Genomic DNA, 17,066 nt, shown 5'->3' on the forward strand with positions numbered 1-17,066 from the left:
TTTGCTATGGTTATTATAATTGCAATAATAATTATTATTTTAAATTTCACCTACTAGTTTGTAATAATCTATGTAAGATAGAATATGTAAAGTAGGGTATGTAGGGAGTTGAATCCTGGAAGCGCACAGCAAAATTTAAACAAATATAAGAAATTTTGAGAAGATAGTGAGTTGAGCACAGTTAGAATCTTCCAGAATTCCCTAAAAAAATGAAGCACAGAGATAGCAAAACCAAGGTCTCACAGACATTATTTACTACAAAACGGTTGGCAAAAGCATTTGGAGAGACATCCACATAAGGACTGGAGTGTATGTTAGATATCAGATATATATTTACCTGTAGAACCAAGAAACAGTGGTGTTTTCAGAGACATCACATGGTATCTAAAAGTGTATTCTCCAATATGCTAACACAAGTGGGGGAAATAGAAAATGTTCTCGAAAATTAGAATGAGCTTGCTACTTGCCTTATACATACATTGTATTCACTAAAAACAGACAAAATAGGGATGCCGAGGCGGGTGGATCACGAGGTCAAGAGATGGAGACCATCCTGGTCAACATGGTGAAACCCCGTCTCTACTAAAAATACAAAAAATTAGCTGGGCATGGTGGCACGCACCTGTAATCCCAGCTACTCAGGAGGCTGAGACAGGAGAATTGCCTGAACCCAGGAGGCGGAGGTTGTGGTGAGCCGAGATCACGCCATTGCACTCCAGCCTGGGTAACAAGAGTGAAACTCCATCTCAAAAAAAAAAAAAAAAAAAAATGACAAAATATAATTGAATCAAATCTTACGTTCACAAACAATTGTGGATCAGTGAATGTGAAAATGAACACAGTTGGCTGATAACCTCACAAAATGGAAACCAACATTACAAACACGTTTATGAAAAAGCACATACAACTCACCTTTGAAATAGACATGCTGAAGTAGGTACGGTTCTATGTGTTCTTTCATCAAAAAGTTTATGAACCTCCTGCAGTTATTAGTTCAGCAAGTGATTATCAAGAGCCAACGTGTGCCATGCACGATTATGGGTGCTGGGTTCAGTGACTGGCAAAAGCAAAGAAAACTAACGATAAGAAATCAAGCTGGCAGGTACAGTCACATCGAACATGCAGGCATTAATCAAATAACCTTGTCGATAAATGTCATATCACCTCTGCATAAAATAGAAAGGTGTGTGGCACTAGGAGAAGAAAAAATAGGAAGATCACACCTAGTCTGATAGAAAATAATGGATTATCTGGAAGAAGCAATATTTGAACTAAAATATGACTGATGAATAGTGTTTCCGGAGGTATAAACCTGGAGGAGGGGTGGAGGCAGAGAAGGGTGCTTTAGAGCAGAGTGGAGAGCCGGTGCAGAAGCCTGGAACGGGGAAGGGGGATGCTATATTCCAGGATCCAGAGGACATCCAGTGTGTCTGGCGGGCATAGAGTAAAGAAGCGTGGGGTAGGAGAAAAAGCAGGAACTTGGGGAGGTAACTGTGTAATTTATTGTTTAAACTGGATCACTTTTGAGAGTGAAAGGGAGGTACTATCGATGATTACACCAGAACAACAGGTGGCAGCTAGGACTCTGAGTCAACCTAATTATAGGCTGTGTTGCAGCTAGGTCTCTATGCAGAGAATGATGGAATTGTTTGGAAGGATTTTAAGCATAGGTTTACATTCTGGCTGCTGCAGTGGGTAGAGTGGATTATAATGAGACAGGCCCGCATGTGGAAAGACTATCAATGAGCATGCTTGTTTCCCAGAGATAGGCTGAAAGGCAGTTTCTCTTGCTGTGTTTTTTTGTTTGTGAGCTTGTTATATACCTCTTTTTTGCATGTCAAAATTCTGGCCTAAAATCACATTAGCAATTTCTCTTCCTTTCAATGACTGGAGTCTGAGAAGTGCTCGCTACTTCCGATGCCCATATCTGAGGTATCTGGGGATAGAGTCAGCACAAATAAAAAATGACTGTGTTTTAATTACTATAGCATAACGTGTCTGTTTGTTCTCTCTCTCTCTCTCTCTCTAAATACGCACGCGCGCGAACACGTATATATGTTTACTTACTAAATATTTAACAAACTGTACTAAAATTATTTTAAAATCTTATTCAATGAGCTAAACTTCTTTTAGAGAGGTATCAGCTACTCTGTAAATATATCCTACACTTCGGCCGGGCGCGGTGGCTCAAGCCTGTAATCCCAGCACCTTGGGAGGCCGATGATGGTGGATCACGAGGTCAAGAGATCGAGACCATCCTGGTCAACATGGTGAAACCCCATCTCTACTAAAATACAGAAAAATTAGCTGGGCACGGTGGCGCGTGCCTGTAATCCCAGCTACTCAGGAGGCTGAGGCAGGAGAATTGCCTGAACCCAGGAGGCGGAGGTTGCCGCGAGCCGAGATTGTGCCATTGCACTCCAGCCTGGGTAACAAGAGCGAAACTCTGTCTCAAAAAAAAAAAAAAAGTATATATATATATATATATATATATATATATATATATATACACACACACATATACATATATGTATACATCCTACACTTCAAAAATACTTACTGGGTCTGGTTTCTTTCTTAAAAAAATGTGTCTAGTTTAAATTTTGATAGTGAAACATATTCATTAAAGGAATAAATGACAGTACAGAAAAGTTTTTTAAAACATAAACAACATTAAAAACAGCAAATGCCACATGTTTTAACCTGGCTAAAATTCATCTATATATAAAAGTTTGTATCCTGCTTTTCTTTTAAAACTTAGTATTACATCATAAGTAAGTTTACATGATTTAGCAAACACAAGTACAAGTTACCCTTTTAATTGAATCCCATATGAGCAACAAATTGTTTTTTCTATAATTATATCTTAAATATTGCATGGAACTTGCTTTAACGTTTTTATTTGGAATTCTAATGTAACCGGACCTCCTGCAATGGTACTTACAAACACTCCTGCAATGGTACTTACAAACAGCCCAGTTCAGTGGCTCCTGCAGGAATTCCAGCACTTTGGGAGGCTAAGGCAGAAGGACTGCTTGAGCCCAGAAGTTTCTGAGCAGTCTGAGCAGCATAGGAAGACCATGTCTCTACACAAAATTTAAATATTTGCTGGACATGCTGGTGCATGCCGGTAGTTCCCGCTACGAGAAGTTGAGGCAGTAGGGTCACTTGAACGCAGAGGTGGAGGCTGCAGTGAGCTGTGATCTGGCCACTACGATCCAGTCTGGGCAACACAGGGAGACCTGATCTCAAAAACAAAACATTTTTCTTGTTTGTTTAATGTACTCTTCATAAACTATTACAAATATTATAACATTGTGTTAAACATTTTAAAGCAGGAAAATATATCTCATTTTTGAAGAGTCCATCTTTGGATAGATTTCCAGAAGTAAATGTCTTTCAGGTAATCCGACACCTAAGATTAAATATATGTATATCTGTAACTTTATTTTATAGGCACCAGTTTCCTTTCCTCTTTATTTATTTAGGCAGTTAGTTTGAGGGCTGACTTTGAAGTATTAGTAATTTAGACTATTCTTCAAGAATTTTTTCTTACTGGATGGCAATCCAGTTCCTTCTAAAGTGTTGCTTGAACTTACAGATATTTCAATGAAGGAGATTTCTGGACATGGTAAATCTATATTTCTCTGGGTTCCCTTCATTGTATTCCTGTGCTCAGGTTTCATCAAGCAACCTGTGATATATTATCGCAGCCTCACTTTTTTGTTCTTTGTTCTCCTCTTTATTATCTGCATTATGCCCTTATATTTTGTGCTTTGCATTTATACAGAATTTACACAATAAATGCTTGTTCAGTCGTGTCTTTTGGACTCCCAAATGTCGGCTTTCACAATTAGCAGCCGGGTGACATTAGTCATGCTACTTATTCTCCGAGGTTTGGTATCTTTATCTATAATAATTATGCAATGGGATTTTTGTCATGATAAAATGAGAACATTTTGAAGACACCACTTAATGTATCAGGAGCATAGTAGATGCTCAGTGTATTCCTGAGAACACTTCATGCAGACATAAAGACTAATGGACTTGAGCAGCCCTTTTCAAGTCAGTTGCATAAGTCCCTCAAGCATGCAAACCTCGATGGTAACCATCAGCTGGGGTCCTCCTAAATGGATTCACATTCTTTCTGAATATGGTTCTTATCCAAGACTGGACAGCAGAAAGATGAACTGATGATAACTACACTTAGACTCTGAAATAACAACTATAGTTTTACATTTAGCGTAAGCACCGTCATAGTTTAAAGAAGTCTGCTTAGATAAAGTGTGTTTCATGGTGGGTAAGTAAACACATTTGGGGGGTGGTGAGGTAAACTACTTGTGTAGTGCAGTGGAATTTAAAGTTGCGTATCCTCTTCAGGATGTTTTGTAGTCTAGCACGGTGCCAAGAGTAGTAAACTGGGTCTTTTTACGGAACAGTGTCCTTATAACTAATAACAAATAAATCTTACTTTATCCATTACGTTTTATTTTGCAAGAGTGCTGCATTTTAAAAGTGCTGTCACTTACCTAGTATGTGAGAAGGGCTTCTCTGGCTTTGTTTTGTGTTTATGATTCTGTCAATTTTCTCTGTTGTTCATGCTCTTGATACCCATTGAAGAGTATCCCATGAAGACTGTGGTGCTTAGGAGACTTTCATGAGCCTCTGGCTTTTGGCTAAAAGAGTAACTACTAGGCCGCGCGCGGTGGGTCAAGCCTGTAATCCCAGCACTTTGGGAGGCCGAGGCGGGTGGATCACGACGTCAAGAGATCGAGACCATCCTGGTCAACATGGTGAAACCCCGTCTCTACTAAAAATACAAAAAGTTAGCTGGGCATGGTGGTGCGGGCATGTAGTCCCAGCTACTCAGGAGACTGAGGCAGGAGAATTGCCTGAACCCAAGAGGCGGAGGTTATGGTGAGCTAAGATCGTGCCATTGCACTCCAGCCTGGGTAACAAGAGAGAAACTCTGTCTCAAAAAGAAAAAAAAAAAAAAAAGAGTAACTACAAGACTGTATCTGAGCAAAAAATAACTTCCTGATGAACAATCGAATGTGCACGACTACTAAACACTTCCCTAACGACAGTGGTGGCTCAGGATTTTAGAGGTTGGCCACTTGACTGTTATGGAGGCCTCATTCTCATTGACACACAGTTGTATCCATTATTATTCAATACGTATTAAATTATTCTCAGAGTTCAGAGCTAAATAGTATTAATACGTATTTCTGTCAAGAGTGACATCTATCACCCAATATGTTTCCTACAGCCGTTAAGCCCGGAGATGACTGAAGCATTGTACTGCAGTAGTTCATTAAGTCAGATGCCAGGAACATCTATTTGTCAGCTTTTTAAAATGCATTTTTGTTAATGTGGAAAGTGCTTAGCATGTACAATGCTTACCTTTTCAATTTATTTTTAATTATTTTTTCATCAGGTGGTTTTGATCAGGGATATAGGTATAAATTCTCAATAAGCAAGTGAAATAAACCAGGTATACCTCAAATTTTTACAACCTCCATGGATGGTTCAGTGTCTCAGCGACACCAAATGTAATTCTACCTCTTGCACTAGAGCATTTCCCGGGGTTCTTAATGTGATTTACCTGCCTCTCTCCAAACTTAATCCACTGCTATTCTAAGGCTTTATCACTGGGTGGCACCCTGTGCCTTATTTCGATCTGTTCTCCCTCCCAATCTCTCTTTAACATAAGTGCATTGTGGTCAATAGCCGCGGTCCAGACTCTGATGCCCACGTTTCGGATGCTGGCTCTGAAACGTATTAATTCTCTGACAATAGACAACCTTGATAACATCTGTTCGGCAAAAATGAAGACAGCAGTGGTAACTACCTTGTGAGAATTAAAACCTTAATTTAAAATATTTAGAAGAATATCTGGCAAATGGAAAACATCCGCTAAAGTTTGTCTATCATTTATATTACCATATTCAGAATATTACAATAGAGCCCAGTTACAGCTACAAACATAAGTCAGTCATTGAATTTGGGGAACAGACAAAAAACATATAAAATTAACAAAAAAGGCTAATGATTATGCTGAGAATAGAAGTAAAAACAAGTACTATAGGGGACAATGAAGGAGAGAATTCAAAGCTAACCTGTGGTCTTCAAATATTAATTTCCAACCACTTATCAAAAGCCTTGTAAGAATAAAAACCTGGACTTGTTCTTTGTAAGTATCACATCATCTCTCTCTCTCTCATAATAGCTCTATAAAATAAAAAATATTTATGCCCATTTTCCAGCTTAAAAAAAAACCTGAGCTTATTGTAATAGACGTTAAGCATTTGCCCAGGTGCCTCATCCTGTAACTAAAAGATCACAGATTTAGATTCAGGTTTGCTTTATTTGACCGTGCACTGACTTTCCTGTCATCCGTCTGTATTTTCCATCTCAGCTGTTACTGGTTGAAATGTTAATGCCTGCCTCTCCATATTGTTCCTATATTCTGGAAGGGATTGAGTTGCCTGTGACACCTAATAAGAAAATCATAAACATGTCTGCAGATTGAGCCTCGTCTCATTTCGGAGGTGAGCGCTGAGCCAACGGAGCTGCCAGTCTCTCATTTAACTCCTCACAATTCCTGCAGCGTTCCCCTCCTCTCTGACAGTTGTATCAGGGTTTCTACTGCTGCTTGTGCTGATAGAGTTTCCAGGACACACGTGCCAACTAGAAATAACTTGGTGACAAGTTTGCCAGGGTATTCCTTCATAAAGAAGGTCCAGACTGGGAGGAAAGCGTCCTGCAGATTGCTCCACTACTCAGCAGACCAACTAGGTCATTCAAATGTGGCTTCAGAGAAGTGGGAGCATTTTATTTTTTCACCTGAAATGTGTGGAGCAATCAAGTGTGCCCAAGAATTTGTTACTGAAAGAAGTGAGTTTCAGTGACAGTGAAAATATAAGGTAACAAAGTTTTCTTTTTTTCTTACACAAGATTTGGACCTGATAACTTAAAATGAGAAAATCAGAAAGTATAAAAGGTAGGAGAAGTTGAAGGAAGAGTTCAACCTTCAAGAATTATGGGCACTAGCCCATCGCCTTTCAGTATCTTTCCTGATATAGAATGTGGCCCAAATATTCTCTTCACTACTTTTTTCGGGACGTAGATAAAAACAGAAGTGGCTTTATATACAAACGTGGTGACTGCATGGTGTGATTGCAAATGTCCAAAATGCCCTAGCTTCGTGTTGGCAGTGACATTAATGCACAGATGCATACACCCACATACACACACCACCCTCATGCCCCGCACTCTGCAAAAACAGATATCCCCAACATGCAAACACACACACACACACACACTATCTTCATACATCACACCCTCCAAACGCACATACACATGAGTACACAGACAAACCATGCCTTCACATGCTCCAAAAAACACTTGACTCTCCCACCAGATGAAGACGCAAAAGATGGAGGATCTGAAAGGATGTGAATGAAATTTTCCCAAAACTGAAATTCTACTGTAGGGACTTTAGTACAAACTTGGTGTTTTTTACTTTGGTACATTTAAATCTAAAGTTACTTGGAAATATATCACATTTGAAATGGCTGCTGGTCAGATATTCTTTAATGTGAATATTCTTCTGATCATTTCCTGGGAATAGGTTTTGACAGACAAACTGCACATTCTGAGGGCTTAAGGCTAAAGGGAAAATAAAAGAAGGGCAAAGAGAGGATGCTGAGGTGCCCCAGACAAACTCAGCTAACACAGTGATTTGTCCTGAGGTCAGTGCTGAATGAAAATCTGCAGACACCACTGAGAGCTGCCCATAGGAAGGAACAAAAGGTTACAGAGAACACTGCAGCTAAAGAGTACATTTCTCTACTTACACCAACGTGATGCTTGAAAGGTCTCTGTGGTCTATATAAAAATGAAAGTTACTGGATACCATTAAATTAAATGAGATGTTCCTGACCTCAAGTCTAGCAATCATAAATCCCAAAATCTTTAATTCTATCCAAGGTTTAATACTTTTGATCTTTAATAATAGCAAATGTGTATTAGTTTGTCTTTTAATTTGTGTAATTACCTTGGTGTTTTAATATTTGGGTAGGCACACTTGATGACAAAATGCCAAAAAGTTTTAAGAAGCTGAAACCAAAAGACTATGATTAATGTAGGCGGACTGACCTGTTTCAATATTCATTGTGGGTTAGAAGGGCGCATCATCACAGTGTCTTATGAGCAAATGACTCAAGCTGGACATGTATAAGAGATTTTAGTTAAGGAGATAATCATTAAGGAACATCTACGACTTCCTTTCCTTGGTAACAAATGCTGCCCTCCAACCTGAGACTGAGGCTGCCTTTCCCTCTAGTTTTTTAAAGGTTGCCATCTAAGGAACAGTGGAATGGGAGATATTTCTTTGAAGTTCCATTAGCTTTAAACTTACCTCCGTTTATCCAACTGATAAAGCCAACATCTATGAACTTGGACAGCATTCCTTGAAGGGCTATTTGTTTACTCACACTTCTGGCTGTGGAAATGACTTACAGAACAGATGGAGACCAAGTTAGGTTTAAAAGTGCTCAATATTGGGTTGTGCCGACTGCATTCAGTGTGAGCTCGAGTAAGGTAGTTTTGAGGCTGTGTTCAAGAATTTTTACTATAGCAGCAGAAAAGAACAGAAACGCTGATATACCAAACCTCAAATCTTAACTATAAAATGATGCTATTTTTCAAGGTAAGACTATTCTTATCTGATATTTACTTTAAAATGTTTAGTGGAAGATCAGGAAAGGGATGCATGGTGATGAACAGCTGTCCATTAAATCTGGTCAATGTGGAAAGGTCTTTTGAAATTTGAGATAAAATTGCCTTTATTTTTATTATAGTCAGATTACCCTCTTTCCACACTCTGATTTTCTGAATAATTCCTATTGCTTATTTAACTATGTTTAGAGTATATATGATGTCAACTTAAAATAAAAATATAAAGAGGGATTTTCTAGAATTTAAAATATCTACCTCAGTAGATAGTAGACTTGCTCTTAAACTATTAAATTGATTACTTGCTTGACTGATTTGTTTATTCATTAAATGTTTTCAGTGAGGAAGTATTTATTGAGGACTTTCTCTATGCCTGCTTCTGTTCTTTGATAAGGAGACAGTGCTAAAACGAGGCAAAGAAGAACTTTCTCCTCAGTTAATCTCCCTTCATAGCAAGGGAGACAAACAAATAAACATACAGCTCCCAAATTCCCATTAAAATACATGGGCTCGAAGAGGACGAAAAATAAAAACTCACCACCTAAAACATTGGGGTTACAGGGCAATCAGTTTCAGAAGAAATTTTATTAACTATATTTTCAAATGAAAAAGAGATTGCTCATCTCCATGCTTTGTCTCAAGAAACAGCAAGCTTAACTGCCTGTAAGAAGACATGACCAGCCCTACCCATGTTGTTTGTCCCTTGGACCCAAAGACTCTATAAATGATCAACCGGTGATCTGTACTGGTATCATCTCATAACCAAGATGATATTTCCACAAAAGCCAACCTCTGTTCAATGATTACCATTCTTCTGTTTTTTTTATTGGGCATGCAGAATAAGGTTCCAGAAGTATTTCATCAAAACCTTGGAAGAATATACGGTTAAATAATGAGTGTAAACCTGCATGTTAGCGTAACGTTACGTGTGTATGTGACAAGAACAACAAGAAAAGTCTATAAATATTCCAACCTTTTTTTCTCACTTGTTTTCTAATGAGGAAAACTCCTTTTCTACCCTAGCATTAAGATTAATTTTGTATGTTGGTTTAGGAAATAGATGATAAAAACTTGGAGAAGACTGCTGTGTTGGTTATAGGTTCATATGTTGTACACAAGAGAGAAAGGCTTAAATGCTGTTTCTTTGTCATGATACTGTTCAGAGGTAAGTGATTTGGAGCCGATTTGGTGTCTTACCATGCTTAACATAAGACTTGGATCTCGGACTGCTGGGTGGTTGCTACTATGTACATCATCTCAGTCAGCCAGAAAGAAAATGGGCCCGAAGAGTCTGTGCAACTTCTTAGAGGTATAACCAGGAAGTGGCATTATCACTTCTGCTGGTTCTTTATTGGTTAAAACTTTGTCACATGTCCACACAAAACTGCAAGGAAGTCTAGAAGTGGAAACTCGAACTCTGTGCTGATGTAAGTAGCTGAAACTTATAAGTTCTGTTACCAAAGAAGGGATGAATACATACAAGGGGGCGGCTATTAGTCTAGTCCTTAATCCATTTCTGTGGCTCCCAAAATATCCTTGTGTACCCCTTTTTCCACACATAGAACCCACATCATCACATCCATGGATGGCAACCAAAATCACACTGAGTCATGTCTTTTAGCTGAAAGTGCCAGACCTCTGAATGGTGATTGGTTCTCTCCATTACATCAGACTGTTTACTGGTGTTTTGATGACCTATAAACTGATAGGGAAATTACCTGCTCCCTCTCCACACTCATTTAACAGTAATGGAGAAAGACTGGGATAACTTCAGTTCTAGATCTCACTCAGAAAAGAGAATAAAGGGAAACAGAGCAGTCGCTTGCCCACAGCGATAATCAAACCCTGCTGAGCAAGTGTTGGAAGGGCAAGATGTCCTTGGTTAGTTCTTGTCCTGGTCTCTGGAGAAACCCCTTTGCGCATTTTCATCTTTAGTGCCGTTTCCCATTTTCTTCCGTGACCGTATTTTAAGTGTGTATTGGAAAATGTGTTCTCCTGAGGGCTGCACAGCTTGTTCAGTCTGGGGACATAGAAGCTGCTTGAGGAGTCGAACAATGACACACATTTCAGGCTAGGCCGTGCTTTCACTGGCAGCAAAAATCCCTCGATAACTTAGTAGATGCATTCAATTTGCTTTCTCTTTCATTTCCATGGTAAGACGTCATTGATGCACATTATGTCTCGATATAGTTCTTCAACTTAAAGTCTCTCAGTTATTTACTGGGCCTTGTGCTCGGCTTTCCCTTTCTCCAGCATTTTAGTGTAGTTTCTTTTTGTCGACCTGAAAACCCAGGCTTGGTATGTTACTATTTGTTTGTTGGCACAGTCTGCTTCTCCAGTTATCACAAGCAACTTCCCACCCACAATTACTGTGTCCTCCTGATTACTGGCTTAACAGCCACTGCCATTATATTTTAGGGCTTTGTGAGAGCAGAAGACTACTTCCAGTACAGATTTCCGGTTTGAATTGGATAGAGTCCAAAGTTTTATAATAAAGAGACCTTAAATATATGCAAGCTATATTTATGCAAGATAGATTCTTGTCTTTCTAAAATAGTGCAGAGGTAGATAATTCAGAGCTTTTAGAGTAAGGTGTCCATATTTACCAGGAAGTTTCCATTTTGAGGGTCAAGGCTGTGAACCAGTTCTCACTGATTCCTGATGAGGGAAGTATGAAAAATATCAGGGGAGTAGGTACTTATTATTTTCAGGGGAATGAACAAGAAGAAAAACATCTGCTCTCACCCATTTGATTAGAATTGTGTCACAGGACTCCACCAAGCCACAATAGGCATGAAAAGTGCAGTTATTGGGTGGGTAGTACTGTGGATAGCTAAAGTGTGGGAATTTTATTGCTAAAGAAAGTGAGGTGAGAGCAATAAAAAATCGGACTATAGCTAGGCTTCATAAAGAATAATACTGAGCTGCTATAAATAGAAAATATACCAAACTATTAGCAGTTATCATCTCTGGTGGGACATTCTTGCGAGAGTTTCATTTTCTCTATCATTTACTTAAAGTTGCACACTTACTCATTTTACTCTCTCTCTACTTTCTACAGGTTTTACAATGATCATCTATCCCTTGCATGCTCCAACACTATTTAAAAATTCATTCAACTTAAATTGTACAATTAGGCATTGTGAGAGATCCTATAATGAAACTTGTCTGAAGGTTTAATGCACAAGAAAAGCCTTCAATGAACTCTGGAAGAGAAACTGGTTGATAAAAAGACATAGAACTGGAAATCTGTGAAAAGAGAGAGACAATGATCTTGTTTGGCAATAGCAAAATTCTTCCTGAGGAAAAAAACAGAAAAAGGAGTTGAGGGGGGAGAGAGAGAGAGAGAGAGAGAGAGAGAGAGAGAGAGAGAGAGAAAGGAAAGAGGGAGAGAGATTGTGCATCAGCAACATAAAACACACCAGAAGTTTTAAGCATGGCAATATGCAGAAAGGGGTATTGCTGGTTTCATATTTCAATAATTTAAATAATAGTATGCTCATATTAGGTAAATATGTTGCTGTTACTATAGTAATACATAAGTTAATTATTTCCAGAAATCATGATGAAAGGGAAAAATTTCAGTTCAGCATGCTCCATGAAAATAATATCAGAAAATTTATGTAAAATAACAATGGTATGGATTCCTGATTTGAAATTGTCTAGAATGTATGTCAAGTTATATTAAAAACAAAAATTCAATATGTCCACAGAGAAATATGTTTTCGATTTAAAGACCTGAAAAAAAAATGCTATTTATATTTAAAGAGAGAGTGTTGTTCAAATAAACATTACATGATTCTAGGAAATCTTACAAAGTGACACTTGGACATTCTCAAAGGTTTATTTCTTTAATAGATAGATTTTTAGCAATATTAACTCTCAAAAGTAAAACAAATAGCAATTATAAAAAACATTTTTATACTTGATGTTAAAAATATGGCTAATTTCTCTTTTTGGTTTCTAGAAATGGAAATTTAGCCTCCCTGTGTTAATAAAGAAAAGTTAGTCTCACTACATAAAACAACAAAGTAAAAATAGATATCGAATGGCTGGAGCTGTGGCATAGACAGTGGAGTGACTTGAGCAATCAAGATGTATGCAGTGTAGGTACTAGCATAAGCCTGTTTATCTCAGCAACAAGAATCATGTGGACACAATTCTATTTTCCTGTCTTTAATGTGCCTGAGATCCTATTACCTTCAGTTTCTTTTTCTCTTTTGTTTGAGACTGAAATATCCAAGAAAAAGAAGGTTATTGTCCTAGCTTGGGTCAGCCGTCTATTCTTGCATCAATCAGCAATGGCATTTAGAGGGACTGATCCACTGGCACAAGCAAACCCTGTAAATCAAGGCTTCCCTCAGAAGGGGAATTGTTGAGAGTCAAACAGTCAGTGATGTGCCAGCTAAACCATACAATAAAAAAAGAGGCCGCTGTTAGTAATTTTGAGCTAAATTTCTTCTCAGTAGGATTTGTAAAAGAATTTTACACATTTTCACCAAATTATTACCAGGACTTTCTTCACTGCTGCTTTTTCGTATATATACAAGTGAAAAGACCTCATCCAATGAATTCAATTTGTTTGTTACATTGTTCTGATGGCTGAAGAAAAGGGATAGTAAAGAAAAATATTTATAAATTTTAATACCTTTTTATGCAAATATAAAATGTTTTATATTTGATTATTTGAAAATAATTTTAATGAATAGGAAAAAAACACCAAAATTGGAGATTTGTTTTAACGTAATTCCTTATTTCTCACGTTAGAATGAAAAAATTCTCATCTGGTACCAGTATAAGTCAATTATAACATTTAGAATGTCATTTATGAAATGGAAAATTTCCATTTATATAAAATCTTTATATCCTGCTGAAAAAACTTCAAAATGTCAATTTCATACAGTACATCTGCGGAAAATCTGTCTGGGGCATAATATCTAGCTGTCACATAATGATTATAACTTGTCTGTGAAAACAGGAGCTAAAAATTTCAGGATATATATTGTCTGTTAGGACATCAGGTGTTTAGGCATATGGTTAGAGCCCCTGGACCAGTGACCTCTAGGTAGTAGTGACCACAGATGATGAATGTTGACTTAAAGGGCTGGTGAAACTATATTTCTGGTAATCAGATTTTTTAAAAATTAATTAAAATGATGTGTGGTATGTTCAAACTGTTTTCTTCTTTAACGAACTGTTTCTTTTTCTGTCACATACTTTGGTCACAAGAGAGCTAGTATATTAAATATAGTAACCTAAAAAATTTGTAAAAGAAATGGTAAATAGAAGAAAATGGAAAAAGAAAAATGTAGAAGGGCTTGTTATTAGTGTGCCATCTCCCAGTGAAAATGTGGTGCTATAATGACGTTAGAGAGAGAGAGAAAGGCATGGCGAGGTGTCTGCTAAGGACAGCTCCCTGCTGTGGTCATTTTGTGTAATATATAAATGTCAATTCAGACGTGATGCTGCACACTTGCAATCCCGACTACTCTGGAGGCTGTGGCGTGAGGATCTTTTGAAGCCAGGAGATGAGGCTGCAGTGTGCTGTAATCCCACCTGTGAATAGGCACTGCACTCCAGCCTGGGCAAGCATAGCATGACCCTATATTTAAATAGAAATGTTTTTAATGTATTTGGTGATGCTAAGAAACAAAACAAGACATACACACACCTTATGGTCTGGGTCATTGTATCAGGTGGCAGGTCACTGTTTTTGCCTACATTTCTGCCGTGAAAAAAAGAATTAACACCTGGATAGCACAGCTTAGCTTCAATGCTCATAGCTTTCCTCTTTTACTTTTATTTAGTTGAAATGCTTCCAGTAGATATCTTGGTAAATGAGAAATAGGAATATTATATTCATATATATATTTTCTGTTTTCTTTTTTTTTTTTTTTTTTTTGAGACGGAGTTTCGCTCTTGTTACCCGGGCTGGAGTGCAATGGTGCGATCTCGGCTAACCGCAACCTTTGCCTCCTGGGTTCAGGAAATTCTCCTGCCTCAGCCTCCTGAGTGGCTGGGATTACAGGCACGCGCCACCGTGCCCAGCTAATTTTTTGTATTTTTAGTAGAGACGGGGTTTCACCATGTTGACCAGTATGGTCTCGATCTCTTGACCTCGTAATCCACCCGCCTCGGCCTCCCAAAGTGCTGGGATTACAGGCGTGAGCCACTGTGCCTGGCAATATTTTCAAAGTATATATATATATGGGTATACATGTGTGAAATGCTTCTTGAGATTGACATGCAAATCTTATAGAAGTTTCTTATAAGACTTGACTTTTTTGAGAAGTATCTGTTCATACCCTTTGCCATCTTTAAAAATTTTTTTCTTGCGAATTACCTTAAGTTCCTTGTAGATTCTGGATATTAGACCTTTGTCTGATAGATAGATTGCAAAATTTTTCTCCCACTCTTACTCTGATAATAGTTTCACTTGCTGTGCAGAAGCACTTTAGTTTAATTAGAGCCCATTTGTCAATTTTTGCTTTTGTTGCAATTGCTTTTGGTGATTTCATCATAAAGTCTCTGCCCATACCTATGTCCTGAATGCTATTCCCTAGACTTTCTTCTATGGTTTTGGGTTTTACATTTAACTCTTTAATCCATCTTGAGTTAATTTTTGCATAACGTGTAAGGAAGGGCTACAGTTTCAATTTTCTACATATGTCTAGCCAGTTCTCCCAGCACCATTTATTGAACAGGGAATCCTTTTCCCATTGCTTGTTTCTGTCATGTTTGTCAAAAATCAGATGACTGTAGATGTGTGGTTTTATTTCTGAGTTATTTATTCTTTCCCACTGGTTTATGTGCCTGTTTTGTTGTTGTTGTTTTTACCAGTACCATGCTGTTTTGGTTACCGTGGCCTTGTAGTATAGTTTGAACTCAGGTAGCATGAGGCCTCCAGCTTTGTTCTTTTTGTTTATGATTGTCTTGTCCATGCGAGCTCTTTTTGGTTCCACATGAATTTTAAAATAGTTTTCTTGTAATTCTGTGAAGAATTAGAAAAATGGTAGTTTAATGGGACTAGCATTGAATCTATAAATTGATTTAGGCAGTGTGGCCATTTTCACAATATTGATTCTTCCTATCCATGAGCATGGAATGTTTTTCCATATGCTTGTATCCTCTCTGATTTCCTTGGGAAGCTGTTTGTAGTTCTCCTTGAAGAGGTCCTTCACTTCCCCTGTTAGCTACATTCCTAGGTATTTTGTTCTCTTTGTGGCAATTCTAACTGGGAGTTCATTCAAGATTTGCGTTTCTGCTTGTCTGTTGTTGGTGTATAGGAATGTTTGTGATTTCTGCACATTGATTTTATATCCCGAGACTTTGCTAAAGTTGCTTATCATCTTAATAAACATATATATATATATGCACATGTATGTATATATATATATAGAGAGAGAGAGAGAGAGGAAGAGAGAGAGAGAGAGAGAGAGAGAGATTTTGGTCAGGCAGAAAGGTAGGTTGAAGGTTAAATTATGGTTTTATAATACTGAGCTTAGATTTTATCAATTTTATAATTATGAGTCAATGAATGCTTTAAAGGTAGGGAGAGCCTGCTTAAAATTGACATTTAAGTAACATTGACTGATAAAACTTAGAATGCTGGGAAGCAGGTAAAACCTGTTTGGAAGAGTGCAAGATCAGCAGCTCTTATAATAATTTAGATGCAGGGAGTCATAGCATTCTAAAAGAGAATCAGCAGAATTTGGTTGGTGATGGAATTATGTAATAAGGAGGAATATGAATTAAGGGTATCTCTGTAGTTATTTTCTAGTTTTGTTAGGGAAAAAATGATAGTTAACCTTGAAAAGGAATATAAATAAATAATCTCCTTATTTTTTTTCAAAAATCTAAATTTTAACTAGTTGTAGTTTTGTGGAAGTAAATATGTATGTGTATGTGACTATCTACCTATTGATCTATCTGATAATTTATTTACTTACCTTTATTATATGTATGTGTGTACGTATCAGAAATATTAAGAAAGGTTCACTTGTAAAGCAAAGTTATTTGTCATGGTTTTCCAGAGTAATGTGTGCAGGTTTATGGCACTGGGTCCAGGATAAATAGAAAAAAGCACATGATTTATTGGTGATGTCCGCAATATTGAGAAAGTTGGAGAAAATATCATTTTGTTTTCCATTCTTGATAGACATATGGTAGCCACAATCATTAGAGTAAATGATATTTCCCAGGGAGACAGTATTGCAATTCCCATTTGCCCTATTTCTTTCACATTGGTTTATTTTTTCAAGTTCCTAAGCAGATTATTTTCTCATCCATTTATGCTCCTGATAATTCTAAATCACTGTTTTTGAATT

General features: G+C 37.6%; 1 protein-coding gene across 30 annotated transcripts in view; it reads right to left on the reverse strand.

Moving 5' to 3' along the window:
• Nucleotides 1-816: 816 nt before the first annotated feature.
• The window catches only part of LOC144580163 (uncharacterized), a 341,993-nt gene continuing 325,743 nt past the window's right edge, over nt 817-17,066 (reverse strand). For 16 of the 30 annotated variants that reach the window (XR_013529222.1, XR_013529232.1, XR_013529229.1 and 13 more), the window contains 3 exons: nt 2,969-3,242; nt 1,824-1,936; nt 818-1,057 (listed from right to left, as the gene is read on the reverse strand). The gene's annotated coding sequence lies outside the window, so the exon portion shown is untranslated. Of the gene's footprint in view, nt 1,058-1,589; nt 1,937-2,968; nt 3,243-13,478; nt 15,731-17,066 lie in introns of those variants that run through there. The other 14 variants (XR_013529236.1, XR_013529231.1, XR_013529228.1 and 11 more) reach the window with 4 other exon arrangements.

This window comes from Callithrix jacchus, chromosome 18 (genome assembly GCF_049354715.1).
Source record: "Callithrix jacchus isolate 240 chromosome 18, calJac240_pri, whole genome shotgun sequence".
In the NCBI taxonomy this organism is placed as follows: Eukaryota; Metazoa; Chordata; class Mammalia; order Primates; family Cebidae; genus Callithrix; species Callithrix jacchus.